Raw genomic sequence first — 14,855 nt, forward strand, 5'->3', positions numbered from 1 at the left:
GGCAGGGCCAGAAACCTGAAATAGAAAGGTTTTGTTTTGTTTGATTTCCAGAAACTTCTGTTAAAACAGTAAGGACAGAATTCAGGTTTATGGCCCTGTGGATTCTCAGAGGCAAGTCCGACCATGCTGTTTTCTTCTCACAGATCCCACCCTTTCTTCCTGGAAAGAAGACAGCCTCGGGTCCCAATGGGTGGGGCTTTGAAGAGTCCAGGAGTGGGAATTTCTAGAATTTGGAATAGAGTGAATTTTCTGACATTTGAGTACAGGTCCCAGGGATTCTTGGAGAAGAACTTGGTCACAGAGGAGTTTGACTGACCATAAATATGAGTCCTGCAGAAGTACTTGATGATAAAAACTTGTTTAAAATCTTAGTTGCAATACATATTGATCTTGGATTTATGCAGAAAGATGCGGTCAGAAGAAATGATACATGTGTAACACTTGATGAAATTTTAAAACTTGCCCAGGAAAATGGAGTGGATTTTATTTTGTTAGGTGGTAATCTTTTTCATGAAAATAAGCCCTCGAAGAAAACATTACATACCTGCCTCAAGTTATTAAGAAAATGTTGTATGGGTGATAGTCCTGTCCAGTTTGAAATTCTCAGTGATCAATCAGTCGACTTTGGTTTTAGTAAGTTTCCATGGGTGAGCTATCAAGATGGCAATCTCAACATCTCAATTCCAGTGTTCAGTATTCATGACAATCATGATGATCCCATGGGGGCCCATGCACGCTGTGCCCTAGACATTTTAAGTTGTGTTGGGTTTGTAAATCACTTTGGACGTTCGATGTCCAAGTAGAAGATAAACATTAGTCTGGTTTTGCTTCAGAAAGGAAGCACAAAGATTGCACTATATGATTTATGATCCATTCCAGATGAAAGGCTCTATCGAATGTTTGTCAATAAGAAAGTAACAATGTTGAGATCAAAAGAAGATGAGAACTCTTGATTTAACTTATTTGTGATTACAGGAGTAAACATGGAAGTACTAACCTCAGTCCAGAACAACTTTTGGATGACTTCATTGATCTTGTTATCTGGGGCCGTGCATATGAGTGTAAAATAGCTCCAACTAAAAATGAACAACAGGTCAGACGCGATGGCTCAATCCTGCAGTCCCAGCACTTTGCCAGGCCAAGGTGGGTGGATCATATGAGGTCAGGAGCTCGAGACCAGCCTAACCAACATGGTAAAACCTCGTCTCTACTAAAAATACAAAATTATCGGGGTGTGGTACTGCATGCCTGTAATCCCAGCTACTTGGAAGGTTGAAGCAGGAGACTCACTTGAATCTGGGAGGTGAAGGTTGCAGTGAGCTGAGATCACACCATTGCACTCTAGCCTGGACAACTGAAGTGAAACTTCATCTTAAAAAAAAAAAAAAGGAATAGGAACAGCTCCAGTCTCCAACTCCCAGCACGAGCGACACAGAAGACCGGTGATTTCTGCATTTTCAACTGAGGTACTGGGTTCATCTCACTGGGGAGTGCCAGACCATCGGTGCTGGTCAGCTGCTGCAGCCCGACCAGCGAGAGCTGAAGCAGGGCGAGGCATTGCCTCACCTGGAAAGCGCAAGGGGGAAGGGAATCCCTTTTCCTAGCCAGAGGAACTGAGACACACAACACCTGGAAAATCGGGTAACTCCCACCCCAATACTGCGCTTTAAGCAAACAGGCACACCAGGAGATCATATCCCACACCTGGCCGGGAGGGTCCCACACCCATGGAGCCTCCCTCATTGCTAGCACAGCAGTCTGTGATCTACCAGCAAGGCAGCAGCGAGGCTGGGGGAGGGGCGCCCGCCATTGCTGAGGCTTAAGTAGGTAAACAAAGCTGCTGGGAAGCTCCAACTGGGTGGAGCTCACAGCAGCTCAAGGAAACCTGCCTGTCTCTGTAGACTCCACCTCTGGGGACAGGGCACAGTAAACAATAACAAACGCAGCAGAAAGCTCTGCAGACGCAAACGACTCTGTCTGACAGCTTTGAAGAGAGCAGTGGATCTCCCAACACGGAGGTTGAGATCTGAGAAGGGACAGACTCCCTGCTCAAGTGGGTCCCTGACCCCTGAGTAGCCTAACTGGGAGACATCCCCCACTAGGGGCAGTCTGACACCCCACACCTCACAGGGTGGAGTACACCCCTGAGAGGAAGCTTCCAAAGCAAGAATCAGACAGGTACACTCGCTGTTCAGAAATATTCTATCTTCTGCAGCCTCTACTGCTGATACCCAGGCAAACAGGGTCTGGAGTGGACCTCAAACAATCTCCAACAGACCTACAGCTGAGGGTCCTGACTGTTAGAAGGAAAACTATCAAACAGGAAGGACACCTACACCAAAACCCCATCAGTACATCACCATCATCAAAGACCAGAGGCAGATAAAACCACAAAGATGGGGAAAAAGCAGGGCAGAAAAGCTGGAAATTCAAAAAATAAGAGCGCATCTCCCCCGGCAAAGGAGCGCAGCTCATCGCCAGCAACGGATCAAAGCTGGACAGAGAATGACTTCGACGAGATGAGAGAAGAAGGCTTCAGTCCATCAAATTTCTCAGAGCTAAAGGAGGAATTACGTACCCAGTGCAAAGAAACTAAAAATCTTGAAAAAAAAGTGGAAGAATTGATGGCTAGAGTAATTAATGCAGAGAAGGTCATAAACGAAATGAAAGAGATGAATACCATGACACGAGAAATACGTGACAAATGCACAAGCTTCAGTAACCGACTCGATCAACTGGAAGAAAGAGTATCAGCGATTGAGGATCAAATGAATGAAATGAAGCGAGAAGAGAAACCAAAAGAAAAAAGAAGAAAAAGAAATGAACAAAGCCTGCAAGAAGTATGGGATTATGTAAAAAGACCAAATCTACGTCTGATTGGGGTGCCTGAAAGTGAGGGGGAAAATGGAACCAAGTTGGAAAACACTCTTCAGGATATCATCCAGGAGAACTTCCCCAACCTAGTAGGGCAGGCCAACATTCAAATCCAGGAAATACAGAGAACGCCACAAAGATACTCCTCGAGAAGAGCAACTCCAAGACACATAATTGCCAAATTCACCAAAGTTGAAATGAAGGAAAAAATCTTAAGGGCAGCCAGAGAGAAAGGTCGGGTTACCCACAAAGGGAAGCCCATCAGACTAACAGCAGATCTCTCGGCAGAAACTCTTCAAGCCAGAAGAGAGTGGGGGCCAATATTCAACATTCTTAAAGAAAAGAATTTTAAACCCAGAATTTTATATCCAGCCAAACTAAGTTTCATAAGTGAAGGAGAAATAAAATCCTTTACAGATAAGCAAATGCTTAGAGATTTTGTCACCACTAGGCCTGCCTTACAAGAGACCCTGAAGGAAGCACTAAACATGGAAAGGAACAACCAGTACCAGCCATTGCAAAAACATGCCAAAATGTAAAGACCATCGAGGCTAGGAAGAAACTGCATCAACTAACGAGCAAAATAACCAGTTAATATCATAATGGCAGGATCAAGTTCACACATAACAATCTTAACCTTAAATGTAAATGGACTAAATGCTCCAATTAAAAGACACAGACTGGCAAACTGGATAAAGACTCAAGACCCATCAGTCTGCTGTATTCAGGAGACCCATCTCACACGCAGAGACATACATAGGCTCAAAATAAAGGGATGGAGAAAGATTTACCAAGCAAATGGAGAACACAAAAAAGCGGGGGTTGCAATACTAGTCTCTGATAAAACAGACTTTAAACCATCAAAGATCAAAAGAGACAAAGAAGGCCATTACATAATGGTAAAGGGATCAATTCAACAGGAAGAGCTAACTATCCTAAATATATATGCACCCAATACAGGAGCACCCAGATTCATAAAGCAAGTCCTTAGAGACTTACAAAGAGACTTAGACTCCCATACAATAATAATGGGAGACTTCAACACCCCACTGTCAACATTAGACAGATCAACGAGACAGAAAGTTAACAAGGATATCCAGGAATTGAATTCATCTCTGCAGCAAGCAGACCTAATAGACATCTATAGAACTCTCTACCCCAAATCAACAGAATATACATTCTTCTCAGCACCACATCGTACTTACTCCAAAATTGACCACGTAATTGGAAGTAGAGCACTCCTCAGCAAATGTACAAGAACAGAAATTATAACAAACTGTCTCTCAGACCACAGTGCAATCAAACTAGAACTCAGGACTAAGAAACTCAATCAAAACCGCTCAACTACATGGAAACTGAACAACCTGCTCCTGAATGACTACTGGGTACATAACGAAATGAAGGCAGAAATAAAGATGTTCTTTGAAACCAATGAGAACAAAGATACAACATACCAGAATCTCTGGGACACATTTAAAGCAGTGTGTAGAGGGAAATTTATAGCACTAAATGCCCACAAGAGAAAGCAGGAAAGATCTAAAATTGACACTCTAACATCACAATTAAAAGAACTAGAGAAGCAAGAGCAAACACATTCAAAAGCTAGCAGAAGGCAAGAAATAACTAAGATCAGAGCAGAACTGAAGGAGATAGAGACACAAAAAACCCTCCAAAACATCAATGAATCCAGGAGTTGGTTTTTTGAAAAGATCAACAAAATTGACAGACCACTAGCAAGACTAATAAAGAAGAAAAGAGAGAATAATCAAATCAACGTAATTAAAAATGATAAAGGGGATATCACCACCGACCCCACAGAAATACAAACTACCATCAGAGAATACTATAAACACCTCTACGCAAATAAACTGGAAAATCTAGAAGAAATGGATAATTTCCTGGACACTTACACTCTTCCAAGACTAAACCAGGAAGAAGTTGAATCCCTGACTAGACCAATAGCAGGCTCTGAAATTGAGGCAATAATTAATAGCCTACCAACCAAAAAAAGTCCAGGACCAGATGGATTCACAGCTGAATTCTACCAGAGGTACAAGGAGGAGCTGGTACCATTCCTTCTGAAACTATTCCAATCAATAGAAAAAGAGGGAATCCTCCCTAACTCATTTTATGAGGCCAACATCATCCTGATACCAAAGCCTGGCAGAGACACAACAAAAAAAAGAGAATTTTAGACCAATATCCCTGATGAACATCGATGCAAAAATCCTCAATAAAATACTGGCAAACCGGATTCAGCAACACATCAAAAAGCTTATCCACCATGATCAAGTGGGCTTCATCCCTGGGATGCAAGGCTGGTTCAACATTCGCAAATCAATTAACATAATCCAGCATATAAACAGAACCAAAGACAAGAACCACATCATTATCTCAATAGATGCAGAAAAGGCTTTTGACAAAATTCAACAGCCCTTCATGCTAAAAACGCTCAATAAATTCGGTATTGATGGAACGTACCTCAAAATCATAAGAGCTATTTATGACAAACCCACAGCCAATATCATACTGAATGGCCAAAAACTGGAAAAATTCCCTTTGAAAACTGGCACAAGACAGGGATGCCCTCTCTCACCACTCCTATTCAACATAGTGTTGGAAGTTCTGGCTAGGGCAATCAGGCAAGAGAAAGAAATCAAGGGGATTCAGTTAGGAAAAGAAGAAGTCAAATTGTCCCTCTTTGCAGATGACATGATTGTATATTTAGAAAACCCCATTGTCTCAGCCCAAAATCTCCTTAAGCTGATAAGCAACTTCAGCAAAGTCTCAGGATACAAAATTAATGTGCAAAAATCACAAGCATTCTTATACACCAGTAACAGTCAAACAGAGAGCCAAATCAGGAATGAACTTCCATTCACAATTGCTTCAAAGAGAATAAAATACCTAGGAATCCAACTTACAAGGGATGTAAAGGACCTCTTCAAGGAGAACTACAAACCACTGCTCAGTGAAATCAAAGAGGACACAAACAAATGGAAGAACATACCATGCTCATGGATAGGAAGAATCAATATCGTGAAAATGGCCATACTGCCCAAGGTAATTTATAGATTCAATGCCATCCCCATCAAGCTACCAATGAGCTTCTTCACAGAATTGGAAAAAACTGCTGTAAAGTTCATATGGAACCAAAAAAGAGCCCGCATCTCCAAGACAATCCTAAGTCAAAAGAACAAAGCTGGAGGCATCACACTACCTGACTTCAAACTATACTACAAGGCTACAGTAACCAAAACAGCATGGTACTGGTACCAAAACAGAGATATAGACCAATGGAACAGAACAGAGTCCTCAGAAATAATACCACACATCTACAGCCATCTGATCTTTGACAAACCTGAGAGAAACAAGAAATGGGGAAAGGATTCCCTATTTAATAAATGGTGCTGGGAAAATTGGCTAGCCATAAGTAGAAAGCTGAAACTGGATCCTTTCCTTACTCCTTATACGAAAATTAATTCAAGATGGATTAGAGACTTAAATGTTAGACCTAATACCATAAAAATCCTAGAGGAAAACCTAGGGAGTACCATTCAGGACATAGGCATGGGCAAAGACTTCATGTCTAAAACACCAAAAGCAATGGCAGCAAAAGCCAAAATTGACAAATGGGATCTCATTAAACTAAAGAGCTTCTGCACAGCAAAAGAAACTACCATCAGAGTGAACAGGCAACCTACACAATGGGAGAAAATTTTTGCAATCTACTCATCTTACAAAGGGCTAATATCCAGAACCTACAAAGAACTCAAACAAATTTACAAGAAAAAAACAAACAACCCCATCCAAAAGTGGGCAAAGGATATGAACAGACATTTCTCAAAAGAAGACATTCATACAGCCAACAGACACATGAAAAAATGCTCATCATCACTGGCCATCAGAGAAATGCAAATCAAAACCACAATGAGATACCATCTCACACCAGTTAGAATGGCGATCATTCAAAAGTCAGGAAACAACAGGTGCTGGAGAGGATGTGGAGAAATAGGAACACTTTTACACTGTTGGTGGGATTGTAAACTAGTTCAACCATTATGGAAAACAGTATGGCGATTCCTCAAGGATCTAGAACTAGATGTACCATATGACCCAGCCATCCCATTACTGGGTATATACCCAAAGGATTATAAATTATGCTGCTATAAAGACACATGCACACGTATGTTTATTGCAGCACTATTCACAATAGCAAAGACTTGGAATCAACCCAAATATCCATCAGTGACAGATTGGATTAAGAAAATGTGGCACATATACACCATGGAATACTATGCAGCCATGAAAAAGGATGAGTTTGTGTCCTTTGTAGGGACATGGATGCAGCTGGAAACCATCATTCTTAGCAAACTATCACAAGAACAGAAAACCAAACACCGCATGTTCTCACTCATAGGCGGGAACTGAACAATGAGATCACTTGGACTCGGGAAGGGGAACATCACACACCGGGGCCTATCATGGGGAGGGGGGAGGGGGGAGGGATTGCATTGGGAGTTATACCTGATGTAAATGACGAGTTGATGGGTGCAGCACACCAACATGGCACAAGTATACATATGTAGCAAGCCTGCACGTTGTGCACATGTACCCTACAACTTAAAGTTTAATAATAATAAATAAATTAAAAAAAAAAAAAAAAAAGAACAACAACTGTTTTATACCTCACAACCTGGAAGCTTAGTGGTTACTTCTCTTTCCCCAGGAGAAGCTGTAAAGAAACAGGCTGGTTTTCTGTGCAATGAAGGGAGGAAAATGAATATGCAGAAAATTCCTCTTCACACAGTGCAGTAGTTTTTCATGAAGGATGTTGTTCTGGCTAATCATCCAGACATTTTTTAACCCAGATAATCGTATAGTAACCCAAACCATACAAAGCTTCTGTGTGGCGAAGATTGAAGAAATGCTTGAAAATGCTAAACGGGAACATCTGGGTAATTCTCGCTAGCCAGAGAAGCCTTTTATACCACTGCGAGTGGACTACAGTGGAGGTTTTGAACATTTCAACGTTCTTTGCCTTAATCAGAAATTTGTGGATCTGGTAGCTAATCCAAAAGACATTATCCATTTTTCAGGCATAGAGAACAAAAGGAAAAAACAGGAGAAGAGATCAACTTTAGGAAACTTACCACAAAATCTTCTTCAGAAGGAACAACTTTAAGGGTAGAAGATCTTGTAAAACAATATTTTCAAACTGCAGAGAAGAATGTGCCACTCTCACTGCTAACAGAAAGAGGGATGGGTGAAGCAGTACAAGAATTTGTGGACAAGGAGGAGAAAGATGCCACTGAGGAATTAGTGACATACCAGTTGTAAAAAACACAGCAATTTCTTAAAGAGCATCATATTGATGCCCTAGAAGATAAAATAAATGAGGAAGTATGTCATTTCAGAGAAAACAGACAAAAAAATACTAGTGAAAATGATGACATCCAGATCTCAATCAGAGGAACCTGCTTCTGCCTTTAGTGCTGATGACCTTATGAGTATAGATTTAGCAGAACAGATGGCTAATGACTCTGATGTTAGCATCTTGGCAGCAACCAACAAAGGAAGAGGTTGAGGAAGAGGTAGAAGAGGAGGAAGAGGACAGAATTCAGCATCAGAGGAAGGTCTCAAAGAGGAAGAGCAGGCATTGTTCTGGAGACTTCTACTCATAGCAAGAACTCAAAGACTACTGTGCCAGCATCTAGAAATATGTCTATTACAGATGCCTTTAAATCTACAAGACAGCCTTCCCAAAATGTCACTAAGAATTACTCAGAGGTGATTGAGGTAGATGAATCAGACGTGGAAGAAGACATTTTTCCTACCACTTCATAGACAGATCAAAAGTGGTCCAGCACATCATCCAGCAAAACATGTCCCAGAGCCAGCTATTAAAAGGGGTTGATTTTGAATCAGATGACGATGACGATGATAATCCTTTTTATGAACATTAGTTCTTTAAGAAGAAATAGTAGACAATATATTTAGTGGCACTGAGAAATTTGCAAGATACAGGAAAAATCAAAACGTTGCAAGCTAAGAGTTTACAGTTTAAGATTTTAAGTATTGCTTCCTGAGCATGACTCCATAAGTAAGAAATTTCTCAGCTCAAGGACATATGCAATAGCATTGCTTCACCTTGTTTTTTAACCAGGTAGCTATATTAAGAGCTTTGTGTAAATAACATTCTTCTTTTTGTTTTGTTTTGAGACAGAGTTTCGCTCTTGTTGCCCAGGCCGGAGTGCAATGGCACCATCGCCACTCACTGCAACCTCTGCCTCCCAGGTTCAAGCAATTCTCCTGCCTCAGACTCCCAAGTAGCTGGGATTGCAGGCACATGCTCCACCATGTCCAGCTAATTTTTTGTATTTTTATTAGAGACGACGGGGTTTCACCATGTTGGTCAGGGTGGTCTCGAACTCTTGACCTCAGGTGATCCACCTGCCTTGGCCTCCCAAAGTGCTGGGATTACAGGCGTGAGCCACCCTACCCCTAAACATCATTTTTCAGTAAAGATTAAAATAAATATACCATTTTACATTTCTGCTTCATGATCATTTAGTTTTCTACATTTAGTTTTCTAAATGTAGCTATATAAATGGTTGCATTTGGCCAAAGTTGAGGGAAAGAGCTTATTAAATGTAACTTCTTCATAATTTAATAATTTCCTAGAGGTTCTGGATTTTCTGAAAGTAAAACAAACTATGTGAACCTGTGCCTAAACTCACTGTTCATTAGTATGTATGTTTTTTTCTAATGCTTCCTAAAAGACTGAATGATTAGAAGTACCTTACAGTTTGAACAGATATGTTTTTATTAAAAGAGTAGAATAACCACACACATAAAAAAAAAATAGTAAGGAGAAAGCTTAGAGCATAAAGGCATGGAGTAGAGAATAATATTTGCTTATGTAAGTATTACTTTCCTTCTCTCCTTTCCCTTAGGCCAAAAAGAAACTTGAGGCAGGATGAAAGGATTGGAGTGGACTGGATAAGGTTTGAGTTGCCACTGGGCCTGACCTACCCTGTCCAAGGAGGCATCCAGGTGAAAGCGAATGGAAGATTATGGCAATGTAGGCCTGAGGGCAGCCTCCTTGAGTCCTGTACCCTGAGCAATTGTAGAATGTACTGCGAAACTGGGACACTTTCGAGCATGAAGAGTGCTATTAATAGTCACATAGAGACAACAGGCAAAAACTGGCAAAGTCTTCTGCAAACCAGGAGGTATAATCATCCTACACATCCCCCCAGCATGATGTGGGACAGCAGCCAAACGTTTCTCTAGCAGTGGTCCCTGCCATCAAAAGTCGTGCAGGCATGCCTGAGGAAGCCAGCAGCTGCGAAAGCTGGGGTCGAGATCAAGGGGATACAAAGGACACAAATGGGGCCCTGGAGGCCCACAGATGTGAGGGGAGAAAGTCTCATCCCAGGGGCATGGGTTAGCAGCCCTGTAGTGTGGGCCCCTGAGGACTGAGGATGGCACAGAGACCAGGTGCTCTGCCCTGGCTTAGATAATATGTAAGACCCTTAGAAACAGAGGCCACCCCTATGGAGAAGGGAGGCGAGGAGAGAATCCAAAATGACTGTTTTTACCTTCAAAGGTGACTGTTTATCTTGAATTGCCAAAATTTTTATTCGGTAATCAATGGGAATTAAGGTTTCATGAGCTACACACTGAGGAATGAGTGATGTTTTTGTATTCCTGGCTACCATGATGTGTAAAATGTAAAATTATTTCAATTTTCGTTCTAAGATGATCCACATTTGTTTCCAATGTCCCCTGTATCCTCTGAACTTGGTAGAACATCAGACTATTCCCAAGTAAGTGAAATACATACATCTTCAGATAAGCAGGTTGTAGATATAGACCATGATGGGCAGAGCCTAGCAGGAGGAGCATGAGGATACGGACCTCCACGTCTCAGCACGAGACCAGGCTGCTACATACAGTCAGAATAACAGCAATAATGATCACAATAACTAATACCCATCTAGTTTTGGATCTGAACCATTTTTACATGTATTCTCATTTCGTTCTCCATTTTTAGATGAGGAAATGGAAGCCCAGATGGGTTGTACGACTTGCTCTACTTTAAGCAGCTTTCAGGGATTCAAACCCTGATGCTGTGTTTCACTGTCCATATATTCCTTCTAGGACCCCCAGCTGCTGACTCAAGGACCACCACCCAAAAGTATAGAGAAGGGTATTTTCCTACACAAAGAGCATGGAATCCTTCCAGCCATGAAAGAACTCTGTGCATTAATTATGTTTTGAGAGATCAATTCCTTTCACTCCCACTTAATGGTATTAGTAGGTAGCACACTGGCTATTTGCTCCGCTAATACCTTGGATTTTTTCCTTACCCACCTGGTGCAGGCAAAGAAAAAAAGATTTCTTCCTTCCTGTTAATTTGCTAAACATGAATTACTGTTGGTCATCTTTATCGCCTTTTACATACTTATCACTGTGTAAGGAGTTGCTTTGTATTTTTACAGTATTTTTGCTGCATAAATATGCCACACATTTCTTTTAGAACATCATCATTGAAAGAAAACACAGTGCATCTTGGTAAGTTTTAGAACATCGCTATTTATAAAGCATGGAGCAACTCTCTCTAAAAATATTTAAGTGTTTGGCAAATAAAGAAAACACATTGAAGCCATCAGCAAAATATGTGCTAAAGGCTATGCTGTCCTTGCTATCACTGCTTTAAAGAAACATCAAGAAAAAAATAATATCCTCTGTGGGCCTCTAGCAGCCTCTTATATAAATCATCTGCTTCTTCACCACCTCTTCTCCTTTGGAAGAGACAAAGAACTGAGCATGGTCCCAAAAAGGAAAAGTAGAGAGTGTGTAAGATGAGAAGTAATTACTTTCTTGTTTTTAAACATGGACAAGTTGTGATAATGATCAGGCAACTAGAATTAATGGCATTTTGTGATCTTACAGGAAACATTCGGAATGTCAGATTATCAGTAAGCCTGGCCCAACTAGTGCCCTTTATTGCTATAATGTTCTCAAAGATCTTTTTTTTTTAAACTTGAAAGGCCCTTTACTAATAGACTCAAAGGGCATTTCTAATTTACAAAATCTATTTTGGGGGGTCCAATATCTAAATCCATTTCTCCCTTGTCAGAGTTTTGATGCTGTGATTCCTTTGGTCCAGTTCTTGTTTATGTCACATTGCCTTAGTTTCAATCCTAAGGACTGATCAATCACTCATAATTCAATCACTCAAATAAATTCAGTCACAAAAATTCAATCACTCCCAATAAAAATAACACACTGAGGCTATGTGTGACTCAGTACAAACTTAAATATTTCTTCAGCCCTACAGTGAAAAAACAAATAACGACCCACATTTTGGATGCATTATTCCTACCCTTTATACACTGATACTGCCTTGCTACCTGATAGAAAAAAAGAAAAGACTTCATTTCTCACCCACACCTGACACAGAAGAATATCATTTTGTTTAGGGTTTCAACTTGACTGAATATTTTGAAGAAACCTCTCACTAATATTTTCCAACATGATGATCACATTGCCTTGAGGGGAACCTCATTAATAAAAACCACAAATATTGGGGATGAGAAAGTAAATAGCAAAACTAAAACAATGCATGTGTTTAGGGAAACGGTTGTCTAATGAAAAGGATGCCTGAGACAGCTGTTGATCTGGAGAGGGAGAAGGTGTTTAACAGGCATCAGAAAGAGGTGGGTGGACCCGGGCTATGCTGTACATGAGCTGTGTAAACTGGGCAAGTTATTGATCCTGAGTTCCTGTGTCCCCACTGGCACAAGAGAAAAATACAGATTCAATGTTTCTTTGAGGATTACAGATATTGAATATAAAGCATCTAGCCATAGTAAGCGATAAATGAAACATCTTGTCATTCATTGTTATATTATTTCCATTGTAACACCTAGAGTGTTTTTTAAATGTGCCAAAGTATCCACACATGTTTTATTTAAATGTAATGCACACTGAAGCATTTGGCCCAATTTTTTTTTCCAGCTTCCAAAAGCTGATTTGTACAGTGGTGACCCAGTACCTGTGAAGTTTAGGCCATATCACCAGAGAACTCATTATTCCAAAATGTCAGTGGCCTGATTTAGGATACACTTTGCACAGGCTGGTTAATGGTGAGGAGACCGAAAGCATAGAGGTTCCCCTATAACTATTTAAGGCACCATAAGAGGGCTAAGGTGCTGTGAGTAGTTACGACATAAATTAGGAGAAGGCACGAGACAGGGCCAGTAGGGGCAGCAGACCTGACCACACTAAGAATGAAGCAACCGGAGGGACCCAAGCATCTGCAGGGGTGCAGACTCCTCAGAGTTGCTCACAGCACTTCCATCATTCCTGTAAGGAGTCCTGGAAAAGGCTGGGGCACATTGTGGGACTTTCAGTTGCTATGAAAAAAACAAAAAAACAAAAAAACATTGGCTCATTTTCTTTTCACACTCAGATTATCCATACACAGAGCTTTTGCTTCTCAAAGTGTGGTCCAAGAACCAGCTTCCTGGGCAGCACCTGGGAGCTTATTAGAAATGCAGAATTAGCAGGGCGTGGTGGATTATGCCTGTAATCCCAGCACTTTGGAAGGCCAAGGTGGGCGGACTGCTTGAGGTCAGGAGTTCAAGACCAGCCCAGCCAACATGGTGAAACTATGTCTCTACTAAAAATACAAAAATCAGCCGGGCATGGTGGTGCCTGCCTGTAATCCCAGCTATTTGGGAAGCTGAGGCAGGAGAATCGCTTGAACCTGGAAGGTGGAGGTTGTCGTGAGCCAAGATTGCGCCACTGCACTCCAGCCTGGGTAACAGTGAGACTTCATCAAAACAAAACAAACAAACAAAAAACATAGAATCACCCCAGACCTACTGAATCAGGATCTGTGTTTTAATAAGGTTTCTCAGTTGATTCGTATGCACATCGAAGTTTGAGGCTTTAGTCTGCACGTATGCGGAGACTGTGTGTGTGGATTGGCTGAACAGGGTGGAGAAGGCATAATTTTTGAGTAGTACAGGAAAAACTGAGACCTACAGAGTTTTGGTAACTTTTCTAAGTGCACCTATCCCTGAATGATTCCAAAATCCATGCTCTTTCACTATTATTCCATAATTTTCATTACTTGAAAAATAGCAACTCTTCAAACTTGAGCTGCATGCCTGTTAAAGACTACATATGTCTTCATCTATGGCCATACCACCCCAAACGTGCCTGATTTTGTCAAATACATATGTTCTCTATATAAAATTTCCTCCTGACAAATAGTGGTTAGCAGGATTAGTACAGATCGTCCCAGGTGGGTTGGGGGAAGGGAGAGTAGGAGTAGGGATGAAAATACAACTCAAACCAGGGCAAGTAATTTTCCCATAATGCAGCACAGACTCTTCTATTAATAGAATAAGACTATATGTGAATTCTCTTTGCCTCAAACCCTAAGACCTGCTTCTGGCCGTGAGCTTCTTAAGACACTGCTTTCTGCCTCAATGGTGCATGAAACATGCCTTCCTGTGTCTTGATGCCTATTCTGACCATAGCACCTTCTATTAAGTGCTGATGTACCATATTTAAATTTTTCCAGTGATTTCCTTTGTGAGTTATAACTAAAAAGTAACTGTGCAATGTTGGCATTAACAATGTTTGACAAACTAATCAGTTTCTTAATCCATTTTCTTCCTGAAATACAATTTTTCAAGTTTTTCATTTGTTTGTTTTTTTGAGACGGAGTCCCGCTTTGTCACCCAGGCTGGAGTGCAGTGGCCGAATCTCAGCTCACTGCAAGCTCTGCCTCCCAGGTTCACGCCATTCTCCTGCCTCAGCCTCCTGAGTAGCTGGGACTACAGGCGTCCGCCACCACGCCCAGCTAATTTATTGTATTTTTAGTAGAGATGGGTTTTCACCATGTTAGCCAGGATGGTCTCAATCTCCTGACCTCATGATCCGCCTGCCTCAGCCTC

General features: G+C 41.2%; 1 pseudogene; it reads left to right on the plus strand.

The window, feature by feature from the left end:
* Positions 1 to 323: 323 nt before the first annotated feature.
* On the plus strand, positions 324 to 8,874 carry LOC103241434 (double-strand break repair protein MRE11 pseudogene; annotated as a pseudogene).
* Positions 8,875 to 14,855: the final 5,981 nt, after the last annotated feature.

Source organism: Chlorocebus sabaeus, chromosome 15 (genome assembly GCF_047675955.1).
Source record: "Chlorocebus sabaeus isolate Y175 chromosome 15, mChlSab1.0.hap1, whole genome shotgun sequence".
NCBI classification, from domain to species: Eukaryota; Metazoa; Chordata; class Mammalia; order Primates; family Cercopithecidae; genus Chlorocebus; species Chlorocebus sabaeus.